Source organism: Callithrix jacchus, chromosome 5 (assembly GCF_049354715.1).
Source record: "Callithrix jacchus isolate 240 chromosome 5, calJac240_pri, whole genome shotgun sequence".
NCBI lineage: Eukaryota > Metazoa > Chordata > Mammalia > Primates > Cebidae > Callithrix > Callithrix jacchus.
In genome coordinates this window covers 25,369,904-25,383,786 of record NC_133506.1, presented here as the reverse complement: position 1 = coordinate 25,383,786, position 13,883 = coordinate 25,369,904, and the positions used below count along the sequence as shown (strand labels likewise).

General features: G+C 42.2%; 1 pseudogene across 1 annotated transcript; it reads right to left on the bottom strand.

Moving 5' to 3' along the window:
* Positions 1–9,862: 9,862 nt before the first annotated feature.
* Positions 9,863–13,124, bottom strand: LOC144582852 (small ribosomal subunit protein eS19 pseudogene; annotated as a pseudogene). Its single transcript, XR_013536340.1, has one exon. The product of XR_013536340.1 is annotated as a small ribosomal subunit protein eS19 pseudogene (transcript).
* Positions 13,125–13,883: the final 759 nt, after the last annotated feature.

Sequence of the window (13,883 nt, the reverse complement as noted above, 5' to 3'; positions counted from 1 at the left end):
CAGATGCACGTGCAGATGCAGTTAACTGCTGTGTGTTTTTCTGAATGGAAGGAAGAGGGGCCTGGGCCTGCAGAGCCACTTGGGGGCCACTTCTTCAATGAAGAGGGGTGCCCAGCTGGCTGCTGCTTCTGCCTTTCCTTGCCACTGCTGCTTCTGGTCCTGCTGCTGGAGGCCAGACCTGGGTGAACCGAGTGTGGGAATTCAACCTGGAATCTAGATTTAGACTGCTAAGTATGTCCACAGAGTTCCCGAAATAGATCAGCACCTGCATCTGGAAGGCAGAGCATTTGAACATTCCTTGGGAACACTCCTGAGATGTCTTGGTTCTTATCTGAATCTCTAACCAAAACACAGTTCCATCTCTCATCTCTTCCCTCTCCTTCTCCAATCTCCTTCTTCATCCCCTCTCCCTCGGCCACTTTTTCTACCCATTTCCCCCGATTCCTTACCCAACCCCCAAAACTTCCTACCCCTTCCTCCCCCAGGCCCTACCTTCCTGTCCACATGGTCTCTTGGCTTTTCTTTCTCTCTTGGAAGTGATGGAGTAAATGCATGGTATTATTTATCTAAATTAATTGACTCAAAATTTCCCTATCACTTTCAATGAACCCTACTCTTTTAATAGTGACATTTTTGGGATGCCAAGACGGGTAGATCATGAGGTCAAGAGATCAAGACCATCCTGGTCAACATGGTGAAACCCCGTCTCTACTAAAAAAATACAAAAAATTAGCTGGGCATGGTGGCACGTGCCTGTAATCCCAGCTACTCGGGAGGCTGAGGCAGGAGAATTGCCTGAACCCAGGAGGCGGTGATTGCGGTGAGCCAAGATCGTGCCATTGCACTCCAGCCTGGGTAACGAGTGAAACTCTGGCTCAAAAAAAAAAAAAAAAAATAGTGACATTTTCTGTTTACCTAGACTACATAAATTTTACGTGCTGTATTTCTGTTAGTAAGGATATAAATCCCCTAGCTTTAATAGAACATTGTAATTATAAATATAATACTAGTTATTTTCAAATCTTTATTTTATGCATAAAACTGGAATAAAATTTTTATAGTGAAAACTAAGAATAACGTTTTGAATTACACAAAAAAGGAAGTTCCGTTTCTGTGGCTCCCATAATCCTCAGCAATAATCACTGTCAGTGTGTGTGCAGGCCAGGTGCGGTGGCTCACACCTATAATCCTAGTGCTTTGGGAGGCTGAGGCAGGCAGATTGCATGAGCCCAGGAATTTGGGACCAGCCTAGACAGAATGACAAAACCCCATCTCAAAAATAAAAACAGAAATAAAAATAAAATCAGCAATGTGCAGCCTTTGGAAACTTTTATCTTTCTCTGCGATTTAACTCCATATAAAATATATAGTTTCTTAAAGTTTGAATACAATATAATTATTCTGTAATTGGTTTTATTCATTTATACATCTTGGGGACCTTAACATTATTTGTGAATTGTCTTAATTCTTTTTAACTGTTTTTTGAAAAAATGTATAAAACGTAGACATACACCATTATTGTTTTAACAGAGCTAATCAACATTCCTAGTCATGTGTCAGTATTTTGTGAAATAGATACAAAGTAAAATTACTGTATTTAAGACTATGCATATTTTGAGTTTTAGCACTTTGGGAGGTGGAGGAGGGTGGATTACGAGGTCAAGAGATCGAGACCATCCTGGTCAACACGGCGAAACCCCATCTCTACTAAAAGTACAAAAATTAGCTGGGCATGGTGGCGTGTGCCTGTAGTCCCAGCTACTCAGGAGGCTGAGGCAGGAGAATTGCCTGAACCCAGGAGCCGAGATCACGCCACTGCACTCCCACCTGGGTAACAAGAGCGAAACTCCATCTCAAAAAAAAAAAAAAAGATATTGCCAAAATTTCCCTCATGAGAATTGCCTTTCTCCACCACTCCCCAGTTTTGCAGATCAGACACACATGACTGACCTTAGTTAGTTAGTTACTTACTTAATTAATTAATTTTTGCCTGTTCCTGATTTCTTATTAAGACTATCTCTTCCTGGATTAAGTGTTGGTAGGTACTTCCATGACTCACTCATCCATGTGCTTTGCCACTTTTTTACTGGATAATCTCTCACTGGATAATTTCTATTAAATAGTTTCTCATTGCTGTAATGTCAGATTTCTTTACATATTCCTTCCATTTGGATAATGCAGGGTGTCCTTGCCTTTTCTTTATATATATTGTCTACTGTCTAATAAATGATTTACAGATTTGTTTTGTCAAATACATTAGTATTTTTTAGGACTTCTGAGATCTTGGACTTGCTAAAGTTCTTCACTATTTCAAAATCAAAACATTTTCTTCTAATATGTAAATCCTTGTCTGCTTTATTTTGCTTTTTAGTTTAATTTGGCATTTATATTTCTAAATGGTAGACAGGCTGAGGTTTACTTTTCCCCACTGGGCAACCATCCCTTGTCCAGCACAGTTTTGGGTCAGTCATCTTTTCCACACTGGTTGAAAGGCCACCTTTATTTAGCATACCCTGAATTCTCTTGTGTATGAAGGTCTGACTTGATTACTGTAAAATGTTCTATAAATATCTTTAAAGTAATCAATCCTATTGTCCTCCTTCAAAAAATTATTTACTATTCATAGATTGTCTCCTCTTCATAAACCAGAGTTAGTCTATGAAAACTCTTAAGATTCTTTTTAGATTTAATTGGGAATATAGTGGGATTCAGACCTATACTGGAGGGGAATTGAGACTTCATTAATCAAAAACCATGGTAATCTTTCTATCTATTCTTGACTTCCTTTATATTCTCAGTAAAAATGTTAATTTTCCTCCTGTAAACACTATGTATATTTTTGTTAAGTCAATTTTTGGGCTCTTAATATTTTTGTTCTTTTAAATAGTGCTTCCCTTAGTGATCTTTTCTTTTTTTAATTTTTGACTTAATTTTAAAATTTTGACTTTTATTTTAAGTTCAGGGGTACATGTGCAGGTTTGTTGTATAGGTACACTTGTGTCATGGAGGTTAGTGCACAGATTATTTCTTTGCCCAGGTATTAAGCCTAGTATTCAATGGTTATTTTTCCCGATCCTCTCCCTCCTCCCACCCTTCACCCTCCCATAGGCCCCAGTGTGTGTTGTTCCCCTCTATGTGTCTGTGTGTTCTCATCATTTATCTCCAACTTATAAGTGAGATGTGGTATTTGGTTTTCTGTTCCTGCATTAGTCTGCTAAGGATAATGGCCCCAAGCTCCACCCATGCTCCTGCAAAGAACATGATCTTATTCTTTTTTCTTGGCTGCATGGTATTCTGTTGTGTGTATGTAGCACATTTTCTTTATCCAGTCTACCATTGATGAGCATTTAGGTTGATTCCACATCTTTGCTATTGTGAATAGTGCTGCAATGAACAACGTGTACATGTGTCTTTATAATAGAACAATTTATATTCCTTTGGTTCTATACCCAGTAATGAGATTGCTGGGTTGAATTTTTTTGACTTCTTTTTTTTGAGACAGAGTCTCACCTGGGCTGGAGTACAGTGGCATGATCTCAGCTTACTGCAACCTCTGCCACCCGGGTTCAAGTGATTCTTCGGCTTCAGCCTCCAGAGGAGCTGGAATTACAGGCATGCACCACCACCCCCAGCTTATTTTTATATTTTTAGTAGAGACAGGGTTTCACCATATTGGCCAGGCTAGTCTCGAACTCCTGACCTCAGGCGATCCACCCGCCTAGGCTTCCCGAAGTGCTGGGATTACAGGCATGAGCCACCATGCCTGGGCTGGTAGTTCTGTTTTTAAGTCTTTGAGGAATTGTAACATTATCTTCAACAATGGTTAAACTAATTTAAACTCCCACCAACAGTATATAAGCATCCCCTTTTTTCTGCAACCTCACCAGCATGTTATTTTTTGACTTTTAAAAAATAGCCATTCTGATTGTGGCCATTAGATGGTGTCTCATTGTGGTTTTGATTTGCATTTCTCTAATGATCATTGATGTTGAGCTGTTTTTCATACGATTATTGGCCCCGTGTATATCTTCTTTTGAAGGAGAAGACACACACGTTCATGTCCTTTGCCTACATGTTTTTTTTTTAATTTATTTGTTTAAGTTCTTTATAGATGCTGGATTTTAGACTTTTATCAGATGAATAGTTTGCAAAAATTTACTCCCATTCTGTAGGTTGTCTTTTCACTTTGTTGGTAGTTTCCTTTGCTGTGCAGAAGCTCTTTAAATCCCATTTGTCAATTTTTCCTTTTGTTGCAGTTGCTTTTGGTGTCTTCATCATGAAATCTTTGCCTGGTCCATGTCCAGAATGGTAAGGCCTAGGTTGTCTTCCAGGGCTTTTATAGTTTTGGGTTTTACATTTAAGTCTGTAATCCATTTTGAGTTCATTTTTGTATATGGTGTAAGGAAGGGATCCAATTTCAATCTTCTGCATATGGCTATCCCCTTAAGCACCGCTTATTGATTAGGGAGTCCTTTCCCCATTGTTTTTGTTAGGTTTGTCAAACACGAAAACTATCAAGATTTGACCGTATTTCTTCATGTGACTCCTTGTTGAAAACTCTTTTTTGGTCCTAATGATTTTCTAAAGTTTTATAATTACTGAGAAAGTAAAAATCAGTCTGGATATTTGTCAAGCTGGGATGGCAGATTTAGATAAAGCCAGGTGCGAATTCAGAGACCTTTTAAATTTAGAGACCTTGTCTTCTGTGAGCAAGCTACAGCTGTGAAATGTCATTAACAACCCCCTCTTTGAGTGACTACTGCTTTCTTACTATGGAGGAACTTTGTTCTAAAAAATTATAGACTGTCAAGAGCTTTGTTATTTGAAATTACATCAGTATGAACATCTGGCTCTTGCCTGGGGGATCTAAGTCACTTTGACACAGAGAAGCAGCCTCAGTTTCCAACTCTGGTGCAGAGCTTCAGAACAGAGGTTTGCAGACACAATATTTTACATCTTTTTTTAACTTTGCAGTTTCCAAGAACATAAAACCCTGGGCCCACTTTCCCGTCCAAACGTAGTGATGACCTTTTACACAATAGCTCTGCTTTATTTTGAGCCTATCGAAAACCTGCTGCGTTTGAATTTTGACTAAACTTCATCCTTCTTCACAGTCCTAGAATTACTAAATGTTTTCCTTTGTTTTTCCTGTAAATGGACTGCTTGTTGCGATGAATAAAATCAACCTGACTTAGTGAAACTGCGGGTTAGGCGGAGACACTGCTTCGACTTTGTTCATGAATCATCTGAAAAAATACCTGTATGTTGACTCTTCTCTGTTTGAATGTGATGCCCCTCATTTGTCTGTAATCCTGGAAGCACTATAGCTTCTAGTACATCACTAAATAGAAATAATGGGCGTCTTTTAACTAATTCTTAAATTGTATTATAAATATTTCTAAGGTTAACTTATTTAGTAGAATGTTAAATTCTGGTAAATACTTTCTTTTTTTTTTTTTAATTGAGATGGAGTCTTGCTCCATCACCCAGGCGGGAGTGCAGTGGTGCAATCTCAGCTCACTGCAACCTCCGCCTCCCAGGTTCAAGTGATTCTCCTGCCTCAACCTCCCAAGTAGCTGAGACTACAGGAATGTGCCACCAACCCAGCTAATTTTTTTGTATTTTTAGTAGAGACAAGGTTTTGCCATGTTGGCCAGGCTTGTCTCCAACTTCTGACCTCAGGTGATCCTCCTGCATCAGCCTCCCAAAGTGCTGGGATTATAATTTCTATTAAATTTAATTTCTATTTATTCCAAGCTTACTGTTGGGGGTGAAAACTGTATGTTAAAAATGATTTTCGGGATCTATTAGAATGAATGTTTTCCCATTAGTGTGCTACATTGATAGTATATATGCTTTTGAGTCAAGCTTCCATTGCCAGGATAAAAACAACTTGGTACAAAATATTCTTGTTGAATTCTACTGCTATAATTTATTTGGTAACAATCTGTTGAAGGTTATTGTGTCTTTTTAATACAATTGATTTATGCTTATATTTTTTATATTTTGTGGAACTAGAGTAATGCTAGACTCGTGATGTTAGAACCTTTTAGTTTTTCCAATATTCTGGAGTGCTTTAAAAACATAGGAAATTAAACATTTTGTGCAGATTTTGTAGAAGGTTTTCACAGAGCTTAATGATTTTTAGGCATGTTTGGCCTTTGTGTCAGTCAGAGTTCAAGCAGAGATATGGGACTGCTGAGAAATGTCAGGAGACAGAGTGCAACAAGGTTAGTTATGTATCCAATGGGCTTGTATTCATGATTCATAAACCTCTCCCATTGGGGCAATGGCAGAATCCACAGGGGAATGGCCAGTGGGTTTTGTGAGGTGGGAACAAGGAAACAGAGCAATAGAAAAAGCGCTGCTTGGTTAATATTAGGTTACTTGTAAGTTAGCTTTCAACTGATTAAATCAGGCCCACCCAGATTACTTAGGATAATGTGAATTAAAGTCAGCTGATTATGAACTATAATTACACCTTCAAAATCCCTTCAAATCAACACCAGATTAGTGTTTGATGGAATAACTGGGGACTGTAGCCTACTCAAGTAGGTACATCAAAATACCATCACAGTTTCTATTACAATTCTACTCCTTCTTAATTTATTCCTTTTTCTACTACCACTTTAATAAAATTGGTAATGTGCACATATATACACTTTCCCCTTATTTCTATGAGGCTATAACATTTTCTCTGCATATAACTTTTGCCCAATGCATAGTTCTTTGGTTCGTACACTTCGCATTAACTTCCTTTCATTACACATTTAGGTTAGATTTTTTTTTTTGCAGAATTCCACTCTTGTTGCCCAGGTTGGAGTGCAATGGCACAATCTTGGCTCACAGCAACCTCCACCTTCCAGGTTCAAGTGATTCTCCCTGCTCCCTGCCTCAGCCTTCCGAGTAGCTGAGATTACAGGTGCACCACCATGCCTGACTAATTTTTGTATTTTTAGTAGAGATGGCATTTCGCCATGTTGGCCAGACTGGTCTTGAACTCCTGACCTTAGGTGATCCGCCCACTTCAGCCTCCCAAAGTGCTGGGATTACACGCATGAGCCACTGTGCCTGTCCAGAATTTGATTTTTAACCTCTCATGTGGCCACTACTTTTTTGATATGGTTGGAAGCGGAGTTAGAGGGTGGTGAGGAAGTCCCTCACTCCTGCGAATGCCAAAAGAATCTGGGTGGTAAAAAATTTTATTATTCTCTCAGGCAAAGCAGAATTCCTTCTAAAACATGACATTTCCACCCAAAACGTGCCCTGTGAGGAGGACCAGAGTGACCTAAGATTCACCTACATATCACTATCAGACTGCTAACTCTTCACTAGGACCCCTCCCAGGATAGGAAGTTACTTTAAGTTTTGTTTTATTTTTATTTATTTATTTATTTATTATACTTTAATTTTGGGGGTACATGTGCAGATCTTGCAGGATCGTTACATAGGTATACTCATACCATGGTGGTTTGCTGCCTGCATCCCTCCACATCACCTACATTAGGTATTTCTCCCAATGTTATCCCTCCCCAATCTCTCCAACCCCCATCCCCCATGTATGATGTTCCCCTCCCTGGGTCCACATGTTCTCATTGTTCAACACCCACTTATAAGTGAGAACATGGGGTGTTTGGTTTTCTGTTCTTGTGTCAGTTTGCTGAGAATGATGGTTTCCAGATTCATTCATGTCCCTGCAAAGGACATGAACTCATCCTTTTTATGGCTACATAGTATTCCATGGTGTATATGTGCCACATTTTCTTCATCCAGTCTATCCTTGATGGGTATTTGACACTGTTGGTGGGAGTGTAAATTAGTTCAACCATTGTGGAAGACAGTGTGGCGATTCCTCAAGGGTCTAGAAATAGAAATACCATTTGATCCAGCAATCCCATTTCTGGGTATATACCCAAAGGATTATAAATTGTTCTGTTATAAAAACACATGCACACATATGTTCATCGTGACACTGTTTGTTTTATTTTTAATTGACACATAATAGTTGTATATATTTATGGGACACAATGTAATGTATATACACTGTGGAATGATCAGATCTGGCCGATGGACATTTATCACCTCATTAGCCTATGGTTGTGTTTGTTTGTTTGCTTTTGAGACAGAGTCTCACTTTGTTGCCAAGGCTGGAGTTCAGTGGTGCAATCTCAGCTCACTGCAACCTCCTCTTCCCAGGTTAAAGGAATTCTCCTGCCTCAGCCTCCTGAGTAGCTGGGATTACAGGCACCTGACACCAAACCTGGCTGATTTTTGTATTTTTAGTAGAGATGAGGTTTTGCCATGTTGGCCAGGCCGGTCTCAAATGCCTAACCTCAGGTGATCTGCCCACCTCGGCCTTTCAACGTGCTGAGATTACAGGCGTGAGCCACCATACGCATCCTCAAGTACCTATCATTTGGTTGTGATAGGAGCATCTAAAGTCCACTCCTCTAGCAATTTTGAAATATACAATACAAGACTATTAACTATAGTTGCCATCTGTGCAATAAATCACCAGAACCTGCTCCTCTTGTCAGCCTGAAACTGCAACCTTAGACCAAAATCTCCCTTTTCCCCCTCCACCTCTGCAACCTCACACCCTGGTAACCACCATTTTTCTTTACGCTTCTATGAATTCAACTTTTTAAGATTCTACATATAAGTAAGATCATGTAGTGTTTGTCTTTCTGGGCTGGCTTAAGGAAATTATATTTTTTGTGTGTAAATTTAAGGGATACAAATGCAGTTTTGTTATGTGGATATACTGCGCAGCAGTGAAGTCTGGACTTGTAGTGTAATCATCACCCAGACGTGTACATCATACCCACCAAGGAGGTTCTCATCCCTCATTCCTCTCCCTCCCTCCCAACCTTCCAAGTCTCCAGTATCTATTATTCCACTCCCTATGTTCACATGTACACATTATTTAGTGTCCACTTAGAAGTGAGAACGTTGAGGTATTTGACGCTCTGTGTCTGAGTTGTTTCACTTAAGATAATGGCCTCCAGTTCCATCCATATTGTTGAAAAAACATGATTTCATTCTTTTTTTATGACTGAAGACTATTCCATTGTGTGTGTGTATATATATGTATATGTGTATTTTTGTAGTTCCGGCTACTCAGGAGCTGAGGCACAAGAATCGCTTGAAACTGGGAGATGGAGGTTGCAGTGAGCTGAGATTATGCCACTTCACTACAGCCTAGGTGACAGAGAGAGACTCTCTCTCAGAAAAAAGAAAACACAAAATGCCTTGTGTCATGATGCACATCTGTAGTTCTAGCTACTTAGGAGGCTGAAGCAGGAGAATCGCTTGAACCTGTGGTTGCAGAGAGCTGAGATTCTGCCATGGCACTCCAGCCTGGGTGACAGTGAGGCCCTGTGTCAAAAAAACAAAAAACAAAACAACAACGAAAAAGAGTCAATAGTGCCCTAAATTGAAATTTCTATTAAAAAATCTGCTTTTGAACCTTAATTATTTTCATTAGGAGATTGAAATTATATCTAATACACATATAAGGGGCTTTTATTATGTGCTGCTCAGCAATCTCTTTGTTTTTATTTTTATTAATTGATTGCTTGATTGATTGAGACTGAGTCTCCCTCTGTCACCCAGGGTGGAGTGCAGTGGTGCGATCTTGGCTCACTGCAACCTCTGCCTCCTGAGTTCAAGCAATTCTCCTGCCTCAGCCTCTCGGATTACAGGCACGCGCCACCATGCCCAGCTAATTTTTTGTATTTTTAGTAGAGACGGGGTTTCACCCGGGCAACTTTTTAATTTTTAGTAGAGATGAGGTCTCCCTATGTTGGCAGACTGATCTTGAACTGCTGGGCTCAAGCAATCTCCTTACTTGATCCTTCCAAAATGCTGGGGTTACAGGCATGAGCCATGGTGCACAGTGATGGTCAGTTTATCGCGGTGTTCATAGCCCTCTGCAGAAATCTCCATGGCCATTATCTCAGCTGCCTTTTGGCTTCTCTTTCTTGATAGGTCTTGGGGTTGTCTGACCACAGCAGGTATTACCTTAGCACCTCCATCCACTGTACACTTTGAGGGGTCAGCAGTTTCACTCTAGGCTGAGTAACTTGTCATAAGTGACTCTATTTTGACATCTTTCGAATCACAAAACATTATTACATAGGGAGTGGCAAGGCAGTTTGGAATAGTGGCTTTGTTTTTTTTGTTTGTTTGTTTGTTTTTTTTGAGATGGAGTCTCTCCATGTGTCTCCCAGGCTGGAGTGCAATGGTGTAATCTCAGCTCACCACAACCTCCACCTCCCAGGTTCAAGAGATTCTCCTGTCTCAGCCTCCCCAAGTAGCTGGGACTACAGGCGTGCCACCATACCCGGCTAATTTTTATACTTTTAGTAGAGATAGGGTTTCAGCACGTTGGTCAGGCTGGTCTCAAACTCCTGACCTTGTGATCTGCCCACCTCAGCCTCTCAAAGTGCTAGGATTACAGGTGTGAGCTGTTGTGCCTGGCCGGAACTGTGGCTCTTTTTTTGTCCCCCCAATGAAGCAATTTATTAATCCAGCATGGTTTGTTCTACTGCTTCTTGTTGGCAGCTGCCACCTGTCCAGTGATTCTGTCCAGATCTCTCTGTCCCTGTGGTATCAGTTTGCGGCCCCCATCTTGGTCCTTTTCCACCATTATCAGCCCCTCCGGGGCTTGGAGGACTCGGCGGGCAACACTCTTGGAGCCTCGGCTGAAGGGGCTGGGCATGACACCATTTCCTTGATGTCCCCGTAGATCTTGGTCATGGAGCCAACTCCAGTGCCACCCCGGAGGTGCAGGTGCCGCGCCGTGGAAGCAGCTCGCGTGAAGCAGTTCTCACCGTAGGGAGCAAGCACTTCGTGCTTGGCCAGCTTGACGGTGTCCACCCATTCAGGGACTTTCAGCTTCCCAGACTTTTTGAGAAAGGCTTCCAGAGCTCTAAGGAACTCCTGCTGGTTCACGTCTTTTTTTTTTTTTCCAGTCTCCATTTTTCTTATTTTATTTTCTTTATGTTTATCAGAGTACATGGTCCCAGAACATTCACTCTATTATCATGAATAATTCAGCATCTTAGAAGGAACCCTCCAAGCAGGACAGATTAAGGCAGCCTGGTGTAGACATAATTGCATCTATGGCCAGAAGGAATATGCAACAGAAAATCAGATTCCAATGAAGCAAAGGCTGCTTTGTTTTTTTTTTTTTTTTTTGAGACGGAGTCTAGCTCTGTTGCCCAGGTTGGAGTACAGTTGCACGATCTCAGCTCTGCAAACTCCGCCTCCTGGGTTCAAGCAATTCTCCTGCCTCAGCCTCCCGAGTAGCTGGGAATACAGTTACCCACCACCACACCTGGCTAAATGTTGTATTTTTATCAGAGACGGAGTTTCACCATTTTGGCCAGGCTGGTCTCAAACCCCTGACCTCGTGATCCACCTGCCTCGGCTTCCCGAAGTGTTGGGATCACAGGTGTGAGCCACTGCGGCTGGCCTGCTTGGTTAACTTTATTCTTCCAACTTTACCAGCTGCATTCTCAGTCATTTAAAGGATATAGGAATGGAAACCAAAACAGACCATCTGGGGGTCAGGGATGCCATGTTTCTACTGGGGCAATTTTATGGGGCACTGTGCCTTGCAAATGACATGAGTGGAAGACAAAGGATTCTCCATATTATCCAGGGTAGGAGTCCATTCGACTGGAACACTGTGCACTTTGGAAGACCTAAAACTAGCCCCTAATGCTGGGACTCAGCCAGCTAACCAAGGGATCATTGTTCACCTGCCACCCAGGGTTGGCATCAGGACAGGAGAAAGCAGGCCTGCAAGCTGGAGGCAGCCACCGGGCCGTCAATGCAGACAAAGTGATGACCTCTCAAGTCTTCGCAGAGCCACATATGGGGACCACACATCACCGTCTTCACTCCTGCAGGGTCTGCAGTCTGTCCTTCTGGAGCACCTCCTTATCCCTCCTGCTCTAAAAGCCTCTGGCGTGTCTCCATCACAATCCCCTCCATTATTTCTGGCTTTAAGATGTCTTTGATCTGGTGTGGAAGGGATGCTTCGTAGCAGTACAGGATGCTGGTATCGTACAGCATCATCCTTTGAGTTACCAGCAAGACAATGCAGTTCCGAAGCCGGGAAATCACCTCCCGATCAGCAAGAGAGGCTCCAGGTTTGCCACGAAGCCCCTTGCTTCCTCTTCTTTGTGCTCAGGTGTTGGGCAATCCAGATGAAACCATTGTTGCCCAGAATCACTGAGCCTGAAATATGGAAAACTAGGTCAGGGGGTTTTGGTCCAGGTTTCCCCCTCCCTGGTGAAATGGCAGAAGACCCACTTTCATGACTTGCCGTGTGGTGCTTCAGGCAGGTGCTTGTGTGAGTGTGTAATGTAGAAGCCTGTGTGTGTGTGTGCCCTCATACACCATGGGGTAGAAGAGGAAGAATAACCACAGGGTTGATAAAATCTCTCAGGAAATAAGCTGTAAGTTATTTGTCTCTCTTTTCTCTGTTTCATTAAAAAGACTGTCAAACACAAGCCATGTTGGTTTTAAAACCCAGAGTTCCGGGAACAAAAAATTGGCACTGGGGTCTAAGGAAAAGCTGACACCATTCTCGAGATCAGCAGAAGGCAGTCATAGACCTGGCTCCTGGCTGGGTACCGGAACTGGCAGTGGGGAGTACCCACCTTCTCCTTCTTGGTGAACCTGGAAAGAGGCTTCATTGAGTGTAGCTGAGAAAGCCACTGCCAGAGCCCAGTAGCAACAGACAGCAGGCGGAGAAAATGAGTAATCTTAGAAGTAGATGGATAACCGGGCACAGTGGCTCATGCATATAATCCCAGCACTTTGGGAGGCCGAGGCGGGCAGATCACTTGAGTTCAAGACCAGCCTGGCCAACATAGTGAAACTCCATCTCTACTAAAAATTCAAAAATTAGCTGAGCATAGTGGTTGGCGCCTGTAACCCCAGTTATTCAGGAAGCTGAGGGAGGAGAATTGCTTGAACCTGGGAGGCAGAGGTTGCACTGAGCCGAGATCATGCCATTGCACTCCGGCCTGGGCACCAAGAGTGAAACTCCGTTTCAAAAAATAAAAATAAAATAGATGAATGGAGTAGAAATTGCTAAAAACATCATGACTGAGCACAAGCAGAGACAAGGTTTAGCACCACTGATTTTATTATAAAATGCTGCTTAGAATGATTGACCGGAGGCAACGATTTTTCTGTAACTCTCACCATGGGTTGCATTTTATTAAAGAATCAAAATGTGGGAAGTTTGAAGAGAAACCTGGCATGTATTGGGAGCAGGTGTGGTGCTTCCCCCTCCCCTTTCTTGGTGCCTGAACAAATTCTTCCTATTTAAAAAATTCCCATTGCCCAGATGGTGATCTACAGGATAGGTACAATCCCGCACACAAACCATTTAATCACTAAAACGTGGCCTGCAAATTCAGACTTCGGAGCTATAAATATATAGCTGAAATACACACCAAGCCACGGATGAAGCCAACGCTTCCTTCATCCAATGTTAAGCAGGTTTCCAGATGTCGGCTGTAGCTGCTTTCCCGGTCTGGATGTTTCCTTCCAGCCTCTGCCTCTGCTTTTCCCACTGGCCTCCATTCTGCAATGGGTCTTCCCCTGGGCCTGGGCCATGCGCCTCTTCTCTTCTGAGACACCTCCCACCCCCCAGCGCTCTCTGTCCTGAGCCTCTTTCCTTCCTGTGGTTTCACTGTCACTGTTCATCTCATTCCACCCACATGTCCAAGATTTCCCTCCTCAGAAGCTTCAGCTCTTCCCGGCAACCCAGGAATTATGTTTCATTACAGCCTCACACAAAATACAGCCTTTCAATTACTAAACCTTCTAATTCTCAGTGAGTCTTTCCTGGAACCCCT